We start from the raw sequence: 18480 nt of genomic DNA on the forward strand, positions 1-18480 counted from the left end.
CACTATGACCTGTCCATCTTGGGTGGCCCTGCACGGCATAGCTCATAGCTTCTCTAAGTTATTCAAGCCCCTTCGTCATGACAAGGCAGTGATCCATGAAGGGGAGTACATGGGTAGACGAGTCTAAAAGCCCACTGGGCTTTTTAGACTTGTCCACCCACGTACTATCTGAAGCCAAAGGGGCACATGGGTTGCTGTATGTGACTTTTTAAGGCTTTCCTACCCCACTAATCCTCATATTATCCAACAATTCAATGGATAATGTGGAATTCATGAGATTTTGTATAGGTTCCTCCTAAAGTTGGAGTAAAACAAATAAGCTAGAGAATTCTGTCCCCACAAAGGAGTATTATATGATGCTCCAATTACACTACAGTGGATGCTCAGAACATGATCCATGAGGGATGCACGTTCGCAACCCCCAGCATTCGCAACCCGCGTCTGCACACACGTGGGTTGCGATTTGGTGCTTCTGTGCATGCGCAAAGGGGGAAGCGATAGGGAACAGCGCACAGGGGAGAGCGATAGGGGATTGTTCTGTCCAACAAGCAGAAAAGCTTGTGTTGATGAAACACTTGCCATAGCGCTACGTTAAATTCCGTCCCAAATTTCTACAAGCATACCACAAAAGTGCTACTACCCATTTGCTGCAGGGATGGGGAGATCTGTGGCCCTCCAGGTTTTGCTCAATTCTAACTCCCTTCACGCCCATGGATGATGGTCAGGAATGAAGGCAGTTGTCATCTAAGAAGAACGCACAGGATGGTTGGAAAGATAAATAAGTTTAGCAATATGAAACACCTTGTACAGGTGCTGTAAAACAGTAGTAAGAGTAAACAACAACGAGGACCAATGTGAATTGCACGGATCCACTTCTGTTGCCAAGGTGTCATGGACCTTTGTGACTGAGATTTGTTTGATTCACCACTCACAAACTACATGCATTTACAAGTGTTGGCTAAGGCTGTTATACACTGAACCTTTGAGCTTGATGCAAACTTGTTGTATTGTTCCTGTACTTGCTGCTTAGCAATATCAACTTACGTCCCTTTATTACCTGACCTCTATTCAGTTCTTTTGATGTCAATTGGCATCTGCAGTGGATAGCTTCCATTGATGCTGAATCACTTGGTTTTGCATGTTGAAATGACCTGTTATAGTTAAACAATCAGTCAAACAGATTGATTGTTGGTCAGTGGAGATGGAAGAGAATGAATTAGTGGGTAGGTCTGCAGGATTTGAAAACTACGCAAGGAGTTGTACATTCAGGAGTTTCTTTCTGTGGTGTTAGGTCAGCTATCAAATCTAGATGTAACATAAAACCACCACTTGGGCCCATTCTCAGTTGTCTTCCCTAATAGCGGCTGGGCCAGAGCCCCAGCTTACCTGGGGAAAAGGTTAATGACTTGCAAGCGAAGATAAATTTGAAAGGATACAAACTCTGATATATATCCCAGACATTTGGAACAAGAGTTCAGCTTGAATTTCCACTCCAGTAGTATCCTTGAGTGCCTTTACTCTCTTCCATATAATTGAATGGCTCTCATTCATCTATATAGGGGGAATCTTCATTCCAGATGGAATCTTCATATTGCACTCCATAATGTTAATTAAGATAGCAAAAGTGATTTCTATATCTATCACTGTTACCTTTCACACCATGTGTTGTAAGGTTTGCAGAGATTTCTCACAAAGAGGTTTAGAAATGTAGACTAGGATTATATATTCTTACAACATCATCTGTTGGTTGCAGTACTTTCTGCTAGTTTAAATTGACCTCTTCAAGACAATTCTCACGTAGGCACTGATACACACACACACACACACACACAATGTCTTGAAAGCACATATGGAAACATTTGTCAAGTTTTACATCAAATCTTCTACAGAAACTGTTCATTCATCATGGTCAACCTTGTCTAGGGAGGGGATCTATAACAACTGAAGCAAAATCATTAATTCTGACCTGTTCATATCTGTGTATTCCAAGAAGCTTCAGCACCTGAAGAATGAAGAAAAGCAGTTGCTTTATGCAAATCACAGCCAAAGCACCCCCGATATGCAACATGGCATATAGAGGCCCCATGCAGGCCACAGCTGAGATTATTTTAGGTTTTAACTGAAAGAGACACTGCTGTTGTCTATGACAAGCTTAAGCACAAATCTCTTAACCAAGGATGTTTGCCACATCCTATGAGTATCCTGTGAGAATAGAACAAAAGGAAAACATACACTTACAATTAAAGCGCAATAAGCAAAACTAAAAGTGGTCCTGTATTAAATCCCATGAAACCTGGTAATAAAATCCCCACCCACAATTCCTAGAATTCCCCAGGAAGAGGGATTGTTAAACCACTCTGAGAACTGTAGCCCTGTGAGAGAAATAGGGGTCTCCCAACAACTCTTAACACCCTTGAAAAACTACACTTTCCATGATTCTTTGGGGAAAGACTTTACTAGTTAAAGGGATATAATAGTGCTTTAAATCTATGGTGTGGATTTGGTCCTCTAGGATAAACATTAAGAAGAACTTTATACCTGAAGGAGCGTCTCCACCCCCATCATTCTGCCCGGACACTGAGGTCCAGCGCCAAGGGCCTTCTGGCGGTTCCCTCATTGCGAGAGGCAAAGCTACAGGGAACCAGGCAGAGGGCCTTCTCAGTAGTGGCACCCGCCCTGAGGAACGCCCTCCCACCAGATGTCAAAGCGATAAACTTCAGGGAAGTTTTTAATGTGTGACATTTTAGTGTATTTTTGGTCTCTGTGGAAGCCGCCCAGTGTGGCTGGGGAAACCCACCAAGATGGGTGGGGTACAAATAATAAAAAATTATTATTATTATTATTATTATTATTATTATTATTATTATTACTTCCAGATGTTAAAAGCTGTTCAACAGACTTCCTTAGAAGGTGGAGGACTCTTATAAGTTTTTAAGCACAGGTAGGATGTCTACCTTAAGGAAATCAGCCCTGAGTGCTCACTGGAAGGACCGATCCTGAAACTGAGGCTCCAATACTCTGGCCACCTCATGAGAAGAGAAGACTCCCTGGAAAAGCCCCTGATGTTGGGAAAGATTGAGGGCACAAGGAGAAGGAGACGACAGAGGACGAGATGGTTGGATAGTGTCTTCGAAGCTACAAACATGAGTCTGACCAAACTGCGGGAGGCAGTGGAAGACAGGAGTGCCTGGTGTGCTCTGGTCCATGGGGTCACGAAGAGTCGGATACGACTAAATGACTAAACAACAAAGGATGTTTAGTCAACCTTTCTCAACCTTTGAGAAATGCTGCAGCTGTGGATTTTCTGCATTGGCAGGAGGTTGGTCTAGATGACCTTTGGAGTCCCTTCTAGTTCTATGATTCCATGTACAAAGGAGGTCTATACAATGTTAGAAACTAGTTGCCTTTAGGTTCTTTTGACATGTTATACTGGGCAGAACTATAAATCGATGGCAGTATCTCTCTTAGCAAAATATTACTTTCCTGCTTTACTGTGTGTCAACATTCCCAGTCAGAAACTAAATCGTACAGAAACCTTTCTGAGGAAACTATTTCAGTGGCTGTCCCCTCCTCCCTCGCTCCAGCCCTTGCAGCCAGGAACATCATATCACTTGATGGCCACAGGCATTTTTAAAAGCAGAACATAAAAATGATCAGTTGTGGAATTAGTATAGAGTTGTCATCGACTTAGATACAATTATGCATCAAATAGGTTTGATACAAATGCACACACTTCATGCCCTTGATTATGATACTAGTTTATCCTTGCCTAATTTTCTAAGCTGGCTGAAGAGAGAGAGAGAGAGAGGGAGAGAGAGAGAGAGAGAGAGAGAGAGAGAGAGAGAGAGAGAGAGTTTAATGGAGAAGCAACACTACTGTACTTAAACTATAAAAGTAAATAAAATGCCAGAATCTCATTGGCTTCATCGACTGTCACGTTTGTGAAGCTTGTACTACATGTCATTTTCTGTTCATTTTAAGCAAAGGTAATAATACTTCCTACACACTTTACTGTGTATGTGACACCCACATTATTTAATGCAAAGATACTTCACAGTTACTGACAGGTGATCAAAGACAAGCCCCCCCCCCCACTCTATTTCAGAAATATTCTTGATGTTGAGAAATGGACACATTACCAGAAATTCATTTCAGGCATTTCCACTTCTTTTTCCGTGCCTTTCTAGATAGAGAGATGGCTTTGTGACTAAACCAGTTCCAGTTAGTGTCAGGGACTTGCTGAATGCTGAGTGGTGGCTGGGTGGGTACTGGGAGAATGGGTGAGACTGGCTTGGAAGAAGGGATCAGTGTTCGGGGAGAGCCTATAACAGCCAGGAGACAAGAGTCAAGAGGCAGGAGAAGCTGCAGGATTGGAGAGTGAAGAACAGCTGCAGGAGGATGGAAAGATAGGTCAGGCTGGTGGAGAGTCAAGGGCAGGCTTCTTCAACCTTGGCCCTCCAGATGTTTTTGGCCTACAACTCCCATGATCCCTAGCTAGCAGGACCAGTGGCCAGGGATGATGGGAATTGTAGTCTCAAAACATCTGGAGAGCCGAGGTTGAGGAAGGGTTTCCACAGCTCCTCCTCCTGACCCCACTTGCTCCACTGTCTCCGAGGACCAGAAGAGGAGCAGAAACAGGTGCACCTGCTTGTGTGCAGCTTGGGTTGGGGAGATACACAAGCTGAGGTTGTGGGAGGGGCCTCTCTGTTGCGGCAACTGCTGCATTGGGTGCACACCTAGGAGTAGATGAGAGACGTAGGAGTGATGGACGCGCCTTTCCCTAACTCGTAAGTGTACCTGTGACACTCAAGACCTAATTCCTCACTCTGGACAATGTCTTTAACCATTAGCTAAAAAAGCAAAATAATGCATCATATAAACCCTTTTCTGATCCATTTAGATTCACTTTGGAGTTGGTTAAACATTAGCTGCTTTGAAAGGGCAACAGTGAGGGAAATACTTGACAAGCAACATATTGCTGAACAAAAAGTAGGGAAGAAGAAAAAATAAAAATAAAAAAGTTATTAGCTTTAATTTTTTCCAGGTTATAAATATTCAAATTGTTTGATTGGCTACATTGCCTCTATACTTTATCTATATCTTCTGATTTGTTCTTTGTATCCGAAGTCCCAGCATGTGATGGCTTTTGTTTCACACATCAACTGACAAGTAAGGTTGATTTGATTCCTCCACTTGTCCCTCATGCAGATCTCTTCACTCACTCCTTCTTCCTTGGCAGGGGACGGCACCATTTTGTGATTCACCTCAGGTGCCAAAATGAGTTGGGCCAGCCTTGATACTCTACCACACCCATTCAGGATGGGACCCTGCACTGAAGAGGTGTACATAACAGACTTTTACACCAACTACACATGCGAGAGAATATATATATACAGTGGTACCTCAAGTTAAGTACTTAATTCGTTCCGGAGGTCCGTTCTAAACCTGAAACTGTTCTTAACCTGAAGCACCACTTTAGCTAATGGGGCCTCCTGCTGCCACCGTGCCGCTGGAGCCCGATTTCTGTTCTTATCCTGAAGCAAAGTTCTTAACCTGAAGCACTATTTCTGGGTTAGCGGAGTGTGTAACCTGAAGCATATGTAACCTGAAGCGTATGTAACCCGAGGTACCACTGTATTCCTTTTCTATTAGAAAGGCCTCTTCCTCAGAAAACCTAAGAAAAATCTGCAGCTAGATTTGCCACCCTGGGCTCCTTTGGATGAAAATGTGGGGTCGAAATCTAATGTTACTAATACAATTATATTTGGTGGCTTCTTGTTTCTATCTTCTTAATCTGTTTTTGTTCTCACCTTCTGAAGGTTTTGGGAGGGGCCATAGTTTGGTAGTGCCCATCTTTCCCCACACTAGCTTTCTGTTTAAAGAGTTCTGTACCATTAGAAGTGCCTTCTTCTTAAGAGGGTTGAAGGGGTCCGTGAGCAATGCTGTGCAACGCCACAACATCATGCGCACGATGCTGCAAGGAGCCGGGGGGTGGAGCTGAATGCCCCCTGAATATTGAGGGGGCTCATCCCCTCTAAAAATACGTTGTGGGGGCCAGAACTGCCTTGGCCCCTAGGAGTTGGCGCACATGTGTACCATACAGGATTTGAGAAGACCCCAGAGGTGATAGGACATGCTGTACTTTGCAAAGGGTCTCCTTAGAACTGGAGCCAGTCCTGCACACATGCACAAAAGCCATGTGAGTCCTGTGCACTTGACTCTTCTACAGTTAATGACTGACAACTGAATGTGTGAACTGACTTTATGGAAAAGCATCACAGCTGAGGTGATAAGATAGTTCTGCCTGTTGTGTTAGAGCTGTGATGGCCAATTAGCACATGCAAATCATCCCTTGATGTCACAGTCAAAAAGTGATGAATCTTGGCCTTCATAATTTCCACAAGTACTGTGACAATATATTCATCCACTGGCATAGAAAAGTAGAAATAACTGCCATTTAGGAAAAAATTAATATTTTAAATCTCATTAAATCTTTAACATTCCATGGATAGGCTACTTTAATATGAATTGTAGCTTATCATGATATCCTTTTTTTTAATTGAATAGTTCATACCAAATGGGTACAGTGTGATAGGAAGCTCCCCAGGGTAAATTTTGCTGAAATATAAATGGGAGCTTCCCAGGACAACTGTCATGTTTTTTGCACAACTGCAATAAATACATTGATACCTAACATTTATATAGAGTTGTTGAGCATACAAAACATGTCATATCTTGGTACAATCATTACAACAACTCTGTAAGGTAGGACATTGTTATTATCATTCCCATGTTAGAGATGGTAGGTGGGAGAGTGTGGCTCAGGCCAGGATCAAACTAGAAGTGATGTTGGGAGATCTGTGAAGAGGTTCTCTTGCATTTTAAAAACTTCTTTAATAGGTGATGTGGCAGGGAATCAAATAAGGACTGGAGAACTGGGGTGTTGAGCTTTAATCACTGCCTCCTTCAATATTCCCCTGATTACTATTCTTCTCTGAAACTCCCTGTTGACTACCTGTCTAGTTCCAGATAGTGCCATACTTGTATACTGCTTTATTTATTTATTTATTTATTTATTTATTTATTTATTTCTATTAGCTGTACTTCATCAGTCAGGATCCCAGGTAGCCTACAACAGCTAAAATAATAGCTACACTAAAGTCACATAAATGGTAATCAAAATGTTAAACCTAGTCTCCCGGCAGCTGAACCACAGCAATCTATTTGACTTTGGGCCACATTAAGCAGTCCCAAAGGTTCAAGTAAAAAGATGTGCCTTAAGGATGCGTCGAAAACTCTACGGCTATGCAGAAGAGTTCAACCATATCACCTGGTTGAAGGCATTCCACTGGTGAGGTGCCACTACCAAGAATGTGAATGTCCACGTTAATCTGCAGATTTTAAAAAAGGTCTCAAAATGCATCTTTGAATATCCACTTGAATATGTATTTCAATTGATTATACCCTGTTAACATGTGTATTTTGATACATCTAAGCCACATAGAACTTGGTTGCAACAACTGGAGAAGAGCAAAATAGAGTGGATACCTAAATAACCTGATCCATAACCTCCTTTCTTCACTGAGTATACTGCAGACTGCATCTAGATTAGGGTGTGGGTGTGTCTGCCACTAACAGGATTTTAAAACCACAGGATTTCCTAGCCGCACATTCCTTGCTTGTTTTGTTGACCCGCAGAAGCAAGTTTCAAACTGATTCATGGCATAGTAGTTTTACCACTATGTTATCCCAGATCCATTGAATTCTGCTGGGCATGTGGAGGAAAATGTCCCAGCGATTTTTTCCTGACTGTTACAATTTAAGAAGTGCTACAGAAGCGAAAATGTCTGTTTACCAGCTATATTACCTTAGAAATAAGACATTTTCTTTTCTTTAACTTCTCCCAGCATACAGGGGTCCAGCCTGGACTATTTTGGTATCTAAGTTTGCTGTAGAGGTGCAGTAGTTAAATTATTAGATATTAAATGACAATAATTAGCCCATTAGGATGATTAATGCTTATTCAGGACATTTTAATTTGCATGCTAGAAGCGTGTGTGGGACAGCTAATTTGAATTTATGCCAACTGGAGTATTTAGTTTTCATATACGACATTTGTTTGGCTTCCCAGTGTGGAATAATTGACAAGAGTAATCATAGCCAGGGAGTGAGGTCAGCAAATTTTCTTTTCTCTCTGTGATGTGTTACTTAGTGAGGAAATTGCCAAAAAAAAAAAGTTTGCTTGCATTAAAGAAGGCTAAGAAGGATTTCCGAATTATATTTAATGGAACATTAGCCAAGACACATCTTCTGTCACTCTCTCATCCAGGTGAAAGCCATCTGTCGTCGGCTGATAGTGTGTCTTCCTGCTGCAAAATGAAGATGGAAGCAAGGTCATTTGTCTGCATCTTGTGATCAGGGATGTATTTGTATATTTATATACTGATTTATGAAAATCAATTAAACAATCATTAAATCACTGGACCTGAACCATATGTACAATGCAAATGATACAAGAGTTTTGTGAACATAAACACCACTGGTGTGAAATTCTTCAGTGACAGGTCATTTCCTCTCTTGTGAATTAGATGTAGTCACGCACTGGTGTATTCCTTGAAGACCACCAGGCTCAGAGCCACATCTTTAAATGAGCATGATGTCTTTCCAAGAGATACTTGCATCAGAGCGCTGGTTCATTATATAAAAAAGGTAATGGAAGTAGCTTCATGACTAGCTAGTTCACTGTTTCCCCCTTTGGAAAGCTGAGACCAATCTGACCGAACACAGGTGAGAACACCTTATTGTGTCTATCATGTGAAGATGATGGTAGTGAAGAAAGTCTACAACCATCACATCTTCAAGCAGCCATCCTGTGGAGCTCTTCTGGGTGGTGAATGGTATTTGGAAATCTGGCTGGAAGGGCAAGGTGCTGTACCATCTGACTCCTGTGTCATAAGTTTGCCAGGTACTTTGAGGATAAAGTAGCTTTGATCCATGTAGTATTAGATGTGATGGTTAGAGCGAGTCCAGTGGGGGGGGGGGTGTCCAGATTGCCATTTAGTCACGTTATATTGCATAAGTTTCAACTGTTGCAGCATGAGGATGTGGGCAAACTGCTTGAAGTATGCAGCCTACTAGATGTGCTCTTGACCCTTGTCCATCTTGGCTTATAAAAGTTAGAAGAAAGATGGACTTTGCGGATGGATAAGAACTTGCATCAGGCTCTCCCCCTGATTAAGAACAGCTCCCTGGACCAAGACCAGTTGCCTTTGGGGGCAACTACTTGAGAGGGGTGGCTGTTCAAGGCATGCTTGGAGGGTATGAATTATTTAGGCCAGAGGTTCCCAAACTCTGGTCCATGGACCACAACCAGTTATTTGTGAGCTTCATTTAGGTGTTCTGCAAAAATACAATTAAAAAGCATACATCATCTAGCACAGTGTGTTACAATTGCTACAATAGGCAGAAAAATTAGCAACTGGTCCACCGAGACCCTCGGCAATTTTCAAGTGGTCCAATTTGGAATAAAGTTTGGGAATCACTAATTTGGGCCAATTTGAATCTGGCTTCAGGCTCAGGTACAGAACCTTGTCATCCTGATTGATTACCTTTGTCAGAAAAGATATAGAGGAGTGCAAGCCGTTGATTCTATTTGACATCTCAGCGGTTTTGCATGCCATTGACAATGGTATCATCTTGGAGTGGCTCACAGAGTTGGTGAAGTTGTTCTGGAAGGCTGCAAACACTGAACTGGTAGTCAAAATAACCCTGAAACTAACTGGTAGATGCTGCAAGAATGAGCCCACAAATGTTTATGAATTTGCTTTTATATGTGCCAATTGACTTGCTTTGGTGTTGGGCTTGGGATGCTGGGCTCCTGGCCCAGAGAGGAGAACTATCGGTAAGATTTTGGTATTTGCCACCTATGCCCTCATCACTCAGATGGAGCGATGGGAGGTTCTGGCCAAACTGGTGCATACCGTCTTTTGTATAAGTAATGCTTAACATATTAGCATTTTGTGGACAAGTCATGATAACCTTTCACTACTGTGGTGTCTGAGTTGCATCTGTAATGGTGATGAGGCCTTGTTTTGTAAGTTTACACCTTTATTTAATAAAGCACTAGAACTGGTCAACATTGACATCCTGCTTTGATATCCTCTGCATCAAATTCACACAGGCTCACCTTTGGACCTGTGGATCAGAACAGCGGGGAGTTGGAGGTGCCACATTGATGAATCTCACCGTTCTCCAAAGAGCTTACAGTGGTGCACATTGTTCTCTCTCTCCCCCCTCAATTAATTCCCACAGCAACCTTGTGAGGTAGATTAGGCCTAGAGGCTGTGGAGTTACTCAGTGAACTTCATGGGATAGTAGGGATTTGAACCCTGGTCTTCCAGGTCCTAGTCTAACACTCTAACCACTATACTGGTGGAGTCAGTACTGTGACTTCATCTCAGCTAGACCCACATCTGTTGGTTGTTGGTAACCAGCTCGATAGAAGAAATACCTTCAGCCAACATCAATATGCTGAAAGAGATTGGTTGGAGATGATGGGCAGGATCCAGGCTCAATGTTTGGTTGAGTGAGGGGGAAGCAGTCCTTGCTCTAGAAATCAAAAGCAGCCTCCTGGTGGTGGAGGAAAAAAAATCAAACATAGACTAAGCCCTTCCCCGTGACTAGAGAAGATCTCCATTGGCAAACCCTAGAGAAAGCAGACCATGGGCTGTTGACAGAGAAAGGCAGGATTATACTGAAATCATGTGCAATATCTGTGCAGAAGTGACTCTACGACTTGCTGTTGCCATTGGTTCTTATAAATTTTTATTCAGGAAATTTGCCCCACATTTAACTCCATGTAGTGCTGTAAACTGAGTAGAATAAACTTTACAGAAAAAAATCATCTACGTGGCTACGCAAAAGTACATCCCATTGGTTTCAGTGGGGCTTACTCTCAAGTTGCAGCTTTTTTTTCAGACTTTGAGGGATTGAGAGTGCTATCTGTAGTGCTGATTTTTTTTCTTTTAAATGCTGGGCCTTAGTTTTAGGGAAGAGAATGACTAATTCCTAAAGGAAGCAGAGGAAACTCCTTCGCATGGTTTGTGTAGGCCTTAAGCTCTGGGGAGCTCTGACCCCATTTAAAGGCTGAAAATGCTTGAAAATTTGAAGTTGAAACTATTACGGCTTCAGATCTGCTGGTATATTAATGGCATTTCTGGTCTGGCAATTGTTAAGAAGTCAATATTTTATTTTTATTTTTTTAAAATGATCCTCTTTCTCATGGCTTTGTGGTTTGCAACATTCTGCTGCTTGCCTTGAAAATGCAGCAGAAAAGTCTTGTTGTTTGGGCCTGGTCTGATACCATTCATTCGCTCCAGGAAAAAAAAAATTAAGAAGAAAAGAAAACACCCCGAAGAAAAGGCTTCACTGCTTTGAATGGAGGGGGTCTGATTGATAAGCTAGTTTCAGCCAAACCTGCTTTTGCTAATTGTCTTTCAAATGCCCTCATTAATCAAACTGAGGAGTAACTCTGACGGGAGGGCTGTCAGTGTTTTCATGATTTCCTACCTCTCACCTCACAGTGTGAAGCCTGGCTGCCTACCCAAATCATGGCCTTTAAAGCCATTCTAATGCTTGTTCACCGCAGAGCACACCTGGCTTTGACGGGATGGGGACTTGCCCAACTCTGAGGCATGATCTATCTCGGGAGACCAATTTAGCAGTTATTTAATGATTCATAGCTTGATGTCTGGAAATGAGTGCTCCACATGATAACATACATAAACAAATTTAATTAGTTCCCCCCCTTTTTTGCATAAGTAGCCACTAGTGTATTAAAAGCTGCAAACAAACCAGGTAGGCTGCTTGAAAAAGTCATTTAATGCAGTTAGCTGTGTGTTTGTGAGCAATACTGTGGTGATTTTCTTTTATCTGTCATTGATCTTACCTGGTTTTCTTTCTTGCACTGCAGAGTTTGGTTTAGTAATAAACCTGTTGGTGGGTATCACTTTAGCCCTTCTTCTGCATCACATTAGGGTTGGGTTGTTGTTTTTTAACTCACAGCTATAGGAAATACTATACGCAGAGTAAATTACTGCACTCTCTTATGCATATCAGTGAAGATAGGTTGCACTTATATTGCACAAAAATCTGATTTATTTCAAGCCAAAGTGTTACAAAATATATTCTGCCAGTAATGGTATAGCTTTCTATATAGTAGATTAGAATAAAATCTCAGAAATATAACTATTAATTATTTGAACCTCCTGGCTGAATTCTTCATGGGTTTGTTTCAGCATAGTTTTCTGTAAACAACAGTATCATTTACCTGAGTTTTTGATCATGCAAACATCTTTACAGACCGATAACTCGAGCACAAGACTCTTAATCTCAGGGTTGTGGGTTGAAGCCCCATGTTGGGCAAAAGTTTCCTGCATTGCAGGGGGTGGACTAGATGGTCCTTGGGTCCCTTCCAACTCTATAATTCTATGATTCAGCAGTGTCCCTGGGAGTGAACCATGCTGAACTCAGGAGGTAAAATTCACTGAGTAGAGATGTATAGGATCGTTCTGTTAATGTACCACAGAGCAGTCAAGTCAACTGTGCGTATGCCTTAATTGACGTGCTACATATTTATCTCTGCAGTTGATTGCATCTTGCAAGAAAAGGTTTCTTCTGTTGTGAAAGTTATTTTTTTTAAATGATATTTATTAGAAGTTTAAAAATTCCAGAAAAAAGAAAAGAAGACAACAATAAAAAAAAAATTCCAGAACATACCTTACAATACATAAAAAGAAAAACATAGAAAAGCAATACAACAATACAGTAAAAAGAAACAAAAAGACTAAAACACACATCCAATATTCCATATCTTTACCTTTCCTTTACTTGTTTCATCGACCTCCTCACACCTCCCTTTTTTGTATTCTAGTTCAATTCACTATTTCAGCAAATTCTTTCCATCTTTCTCAATTTTTGTTCTATAATTTATCTTAACGGTCTAACCTTAAATTTTTTCGTTTTGGCCCATTATCAATCAGCTTTTACTTAATTCTTTGTTACATTTCTACTAAAACCATATAGCTTCATTCCAGCATCCTTCTAACACTCATTAATTTTACAGTGTTTCTGTAAATATACTTTAAATTTTTTTCAATCTTCTTCCACCGACTCTTCTCCCTGGTCTCGGATTCTGCCAGTCATTTCCGCCAGTTCCATGTAGTCCATCAGCTTCATCTGCCATTCTTCCCTGGTGGGTAGATCTTGTGTCTTCCAATGCTTTGCGATAAGTATTCTTGCTGCTGTTGTAGCATACATAAAGAAAGTTCTATCCTTCTTTGGCACCAATTGGCCGACCATGCCCAGGAGAAAGGCCTCTGGTTTCTTCAGGAAGGTATATTTAAATACCTTTTTCATTTCATTATAGATCATCTCCCAGAATGCCTTAATCTTTGGGCATGTCCACCAAAGGTGAAAGAATGTACCTTCAGTTTCATTACATTTCCAACATTTATTATCGGTTACAGATGGGTAGCCGTGTTGGTCTGCCATAGTCGAAATAAAAAAATTCCTTCCTGTAGCACCTTAAAGACCAACTAAGTTAGTTCTTGGTATAAGCTTTCGTGTGCATGCACACTTCTTCAGATACACTGAAACAGAAGTTACCAGATCCTTCTATATATTGAGAAGGTGGGGAGGGGTATTACTTAGAAGGGTGGTGGGAATCGGAGATTGGCAGATAGCTGAGATGAGCCTGTTGACGACTCTTAACGACTGTAATAGGTCTTACAGGAAAAGGCAAGGGGTGAGAAGGTGAGAAATGGCTTAGTCATGTCTCACCTTCTCACCCCTTGCCTTTTCCTGTAAGACCTATTGCAGTCGTTAAGAGTCGTCAACAGGCTCATCTCAGCTATCTGCCAATCTCCGATTCCCACCACCCTTCTAAGTAATACCCCTCCCCACCTTCTCAATATATAGAAGGATCTGGTAACTTCTGTTTCAGTGTATCTGAAGAAGTGTGCATGCACACGAAAGCTTATACCAAGAACTAACTTAGTTGGTCTTTAAGGTGCTACAGGAAGGAATTTTTTTATTTATTATCGGGCAGATGATAGATTTTTGCGAGCTTGACTGGTGTTATGTACCACCTGTAAATCATTTTAATTAAATTATCTTTTAAGGCGTTACATGCCGTAAACTTCATACCAGTGGTCCATAACTGTTCCCAGTCAGCCATCATAATATTATGTCCAACATCTTGTGCCCATTTAATCATAGCAGATTTCACCATTTCATCTTGAGTATTCCATTTCAACAGCAAGTTATACATTCTTGACAAATTCTTAACTTTAGGGTCTAACTATTCTGTTTCCAATTTTGATTTTTCCACCTGGAAGCCTAGTTTTTTATCCAAGTTATATGCCTCCATTATTTGATAATAATGGAGCCAATCTTGTACTCTGTTTTTTAATTTTTCAAAGCTCTGCAGTTTTAATCTGTCACCCTCTTGTTCCAAAATTTCCCAATACGTCGGCCATTTGGCCTCCATATTGAGTTTTTTCTGAGCCTTTGCTTCCATTGGTGACAACCATCTTGGGGTTTTATTTTCTAACAAGTCCTTATATCTTATCCAAACATTAAACAGTGCTTTTCTTACAATATGGTTTTTGAACGCTTTGTGTGCTTTAACCTTGTCATACCACAAATATGCATGCCAACCAAATACATTATTGAAACCTTCCAAATCCAAAACATCCGTGTTTTCAAGAAGCATCCATTCTCTCAGCCAGCAAAAAGCGGCTGATTCATAATAAAGTTTTAAGTCTGGCAGGGCAAATCCACCTCTTTCTTTAGCATCAGTTAATATCTTAAATTTTATACGAGGCTTCTTGCCCTGCCAGACAAATCTAGAGATATCTCTCTGCCACTTCTTGAAACAGTCCATTTTGTCAAAAATTTGCAGTGTTTGAAACAAAAACAGCATTCTTGGCAATACGTTCATTTTTATCACAGCAATTCGGCCTAACAACGATAGCTTCAAATTTGACCATATTTCTAAATCTTTTTTCACTTCAGTCCAACATTTTTCATAGTTATCCTTAAATAAATTCACATTCTTAGCAGTCATGTTAACCCCTAAATATTTCACTTTCTTAGCCAGTGACAATCCTGTCTCCTTCTGAAACTTGTCTCTCTCAATCTGTTAGATTCTTCTCTAAAACCTTAGTTTTCGTCTTATTCAACTTAAAACCTGCTACCTGACCAAATTCTTGAATTAGTTCTAATACTCTTTTAGTGCTGGATTCTGGCTCCTGTAAAGTCAATACTAAATCATCAGCAAATGCTTTCAATTTGTACTGTTTGGCTCCCACTTGTATACCTTTTACCACTTGGTCCCTTCTAATCATATTTAACAAAACCTCCAAGACCGATATAAAAAGCAATGGAGAGATTGGGCAACCTTGTTGTGTTCCTTTCTCAATCTTAAATTCTTCCGTCACTACATTGTTCACAATTAATTTGGCCTTCTGTTCTGAATAAATTGCACCTATACCGTTTCCAAAACCTTGACCAAGCCCCATCCCCTGTAAATTCTTCTTCATAAAACTCCAGGAAATATTGTCAAAGGCTTTCTCCGCGTCCACAAATATCAAAACTGCTTTAGTATTAATATTCACTTGTAGTTTTTCTAGAATATTAATTATATTCCTCGTATTGTCAAACAAGTGTCTGCCCGGGAGAAAGCCCGCTTGATCTTTGTGGATTTCCTCTGTTAACACCTTTTTTAATCTTTTAGCCAAAATATCTGCAAAAATTTTGTAGTCCACATTAAGCAATGATATGGGGTGGTAGTTCTTGAGTTGTGTCTTTTCTGTCTCTGTTTTCGGTATAAGTGTGATGTAAGCTTCCTTCCACGACTCTGGTGCCCTTTTCCCTTCCGGTATTTCATTACAGACTTCCTTTAAAGGTTGTATTAACCATTCTTTCAAAGATCTGTAATATCTTGAAGTCAGTCCATCCGGTCCTGGAGATTTACCTGGTTGCATATTCTGAATGGCCCCTTCTACTTCCTATTCCGTTATTTTGTAGTTCAGCATTAATTTATTTTCTTGAGAAATTTTTTGTAGTCCATTCATTTTCAAGAATTTGTCAATATCCATTTCTTTCTGCTTCTCTTGTGTATAAAGTTGTTTAAAATACCTCTGGAAGCACTTTCTAATTTCCACTGGGTTCTGTATGTTCTTTCCTTCTACTTCCAAATTCGTAATGGTATTAAGTTTTTGTCTTTTTTTTCATTTGCCAAGCCAACAGTTTACCACACTTATTTGCCGATTCAAATGTCTGTTGTGAAAGTTATGGGCATGATGATCCTGTACTCTACTGGTGATTACTCTGCCTGGTCAACTCCACTCCCATGTGCAGGAGATGTGCTAATCTGAGGGCTGTGCACATGGTTTGCCAGGTATGTGCCATGGCCTATATCATGCTCTTATTATGATAAAAAATATCTTCATTAATTCATGTGGAATATACAACTCATAATACAGAAGGTGTTTTTCTGTATTAGTACTGGGGGCTAATTATTTTACCCCGAAGGTGTACTCAAGAGGATGCCAATAAGAACCTGAGGCTACAAACCTATACCCTCTTTCCTGGAAAGTCAGCCCTCTTGAACTCAATGGAACTTACTTCTGAGTAGATGTGCACAGGATTGTGCTGATGGTTTGGGGAGGAAGGGGAAATAAAATAAAAAGGGTTGATTAATACCAGTCACAAAAGGATCATAGGCTTCTTTTGAGATGCACGTGACTGAGATTTAATGTTTACTTAAAGAGAGTGGTGCTCTTTTTTAACTGGTCTGCTGTTTTTAACTGGTCTGCAGGCATCAATGAGGTGAATGGTAGCTTAATCAACTAAAACTTTTGTTGCTTAACATGCGGCTACAATTCTTACTGATGAGGGCAAACATTTTGGGTAGGCTTACAAGTTAAGGACACACTTGTTTATTGTTTTACTTGTCCATTGATTACAGTGGATTTACTCTGAATATAATTAATGTTGGAGATCTCCCAGTTAGTTGTAGCCTGTATTGATTAACTTCTGTATTCTTCATTGTTTCAACAGTGTGTCCATGCCCATCCTGAAGCATTGGGAATATGCCTATTTAATTCCTTATAATTTCTTATACAATAATATATATTTTAAAAGATACATAAGTATTTCCCTTGCATATTGAAAGCACACATGTTAAACCTGTTTGTATTAAATTAGGTGGATATTGTTCTAAAGCAGTTTTTTATATTAAAAAATAGTAATGTGCAGTCCTTTCTTCAGAATTATCTTTAGAGGGGGTGGATGGTCCTACAGAAGTAGGAAGATTTCAAAATAACAGATGAAGAGAGAAAGTTTATGATGTTTGTAATGGGAGTAGAGCTGATAGTTCATAGCCAGTGATGGAGAGATTGGAGAATACACCAATGGGGGAAATACAGCAAATATGGGATGTCATTAAAGGGGGGGGGGAGGGAATACAGAGATTGCCATTTAAGCTAAATGCTGAAGGTTCATGGATTAGAAGCCTCTACCTGGGGGCTCATTTAGCCTTGGGCTACAGAGCACATCACTGAATGCACCTTTAATGTTTGGCATTGCTCTTAATGGATCATTTGTCGCAAAATAATAATTGAATGGATCCCTTTCAACATACACCAGGCGTTGTCCAGGGGGAAAACATCCAACTAAGAGAACAGCAATATGAAAGGGAATACACTTTTGAATAATTGGTTCTCTTCTTTGAGAAAAAGAAGGAGGTGTGAAACCTCGCAATTTGCAAGAGCTTAGTGCTGGAAATGATTTTCTGCGGCAGGTTGAGTGAAAATGTAACTGGTGCTGAATGATGCCTCTCTCTCATTTGTGTTTGTTATAACAGATACGCAAGCACTGAAAGCACATGACTTGTGCTTTTCGAAAAGGCATTAGAAAGTGAAAGTTCCCTCTGATGATAACAGATTGAAGCAACATTACTGCAGTGGGGGAAATCCAACTCTGTTTAGAGGTTTTTAATTTTCTCTTTCAGAAAAAGTCCACTTTTTATTTATTACGTCATCCTTTTATTACTGAAAACTGTCATATCACCTTCTTCGGTGTCACTGCTGCTAATTAGGAACATGGTACAAAATAAGTTGAAAATTTGGTTTCACACTTTTGCTTCCCTGAAATTTGCGGCAGGATTTATATGAATTGGTTTTCCTTAAAGGGGAGAATACTGGAGGCAGATGGCACCATTGTAATAGTTGGTTTGTTTACAAATTCAAACACTGAGCAGGAATTCTAGGGGTGCAGCAGCAAACACACAGGTAGTGTCCATAGTACACATACTGAAGGTGTACATGGACCCCAAGATTCACCTTATATCTGTGCCAGTGTTTTTATAAAAATTCCAATCTGTTTCTGAGTTGCCATGGGCACTTCCAAATCTAT

This window comes from Podarcis pityusensis (assembly GCF_964106645.2).
Source record: "Podarcis pityusensis genome assembly, chromosome: 1".
In the NCBI taxonomy this organism is placed as follows: Eukaryota; Metazoa; Chordata; class Lepidosauria; order Squamata; family Lacertidae; genus Podarcis; species Podarcis pityusensis.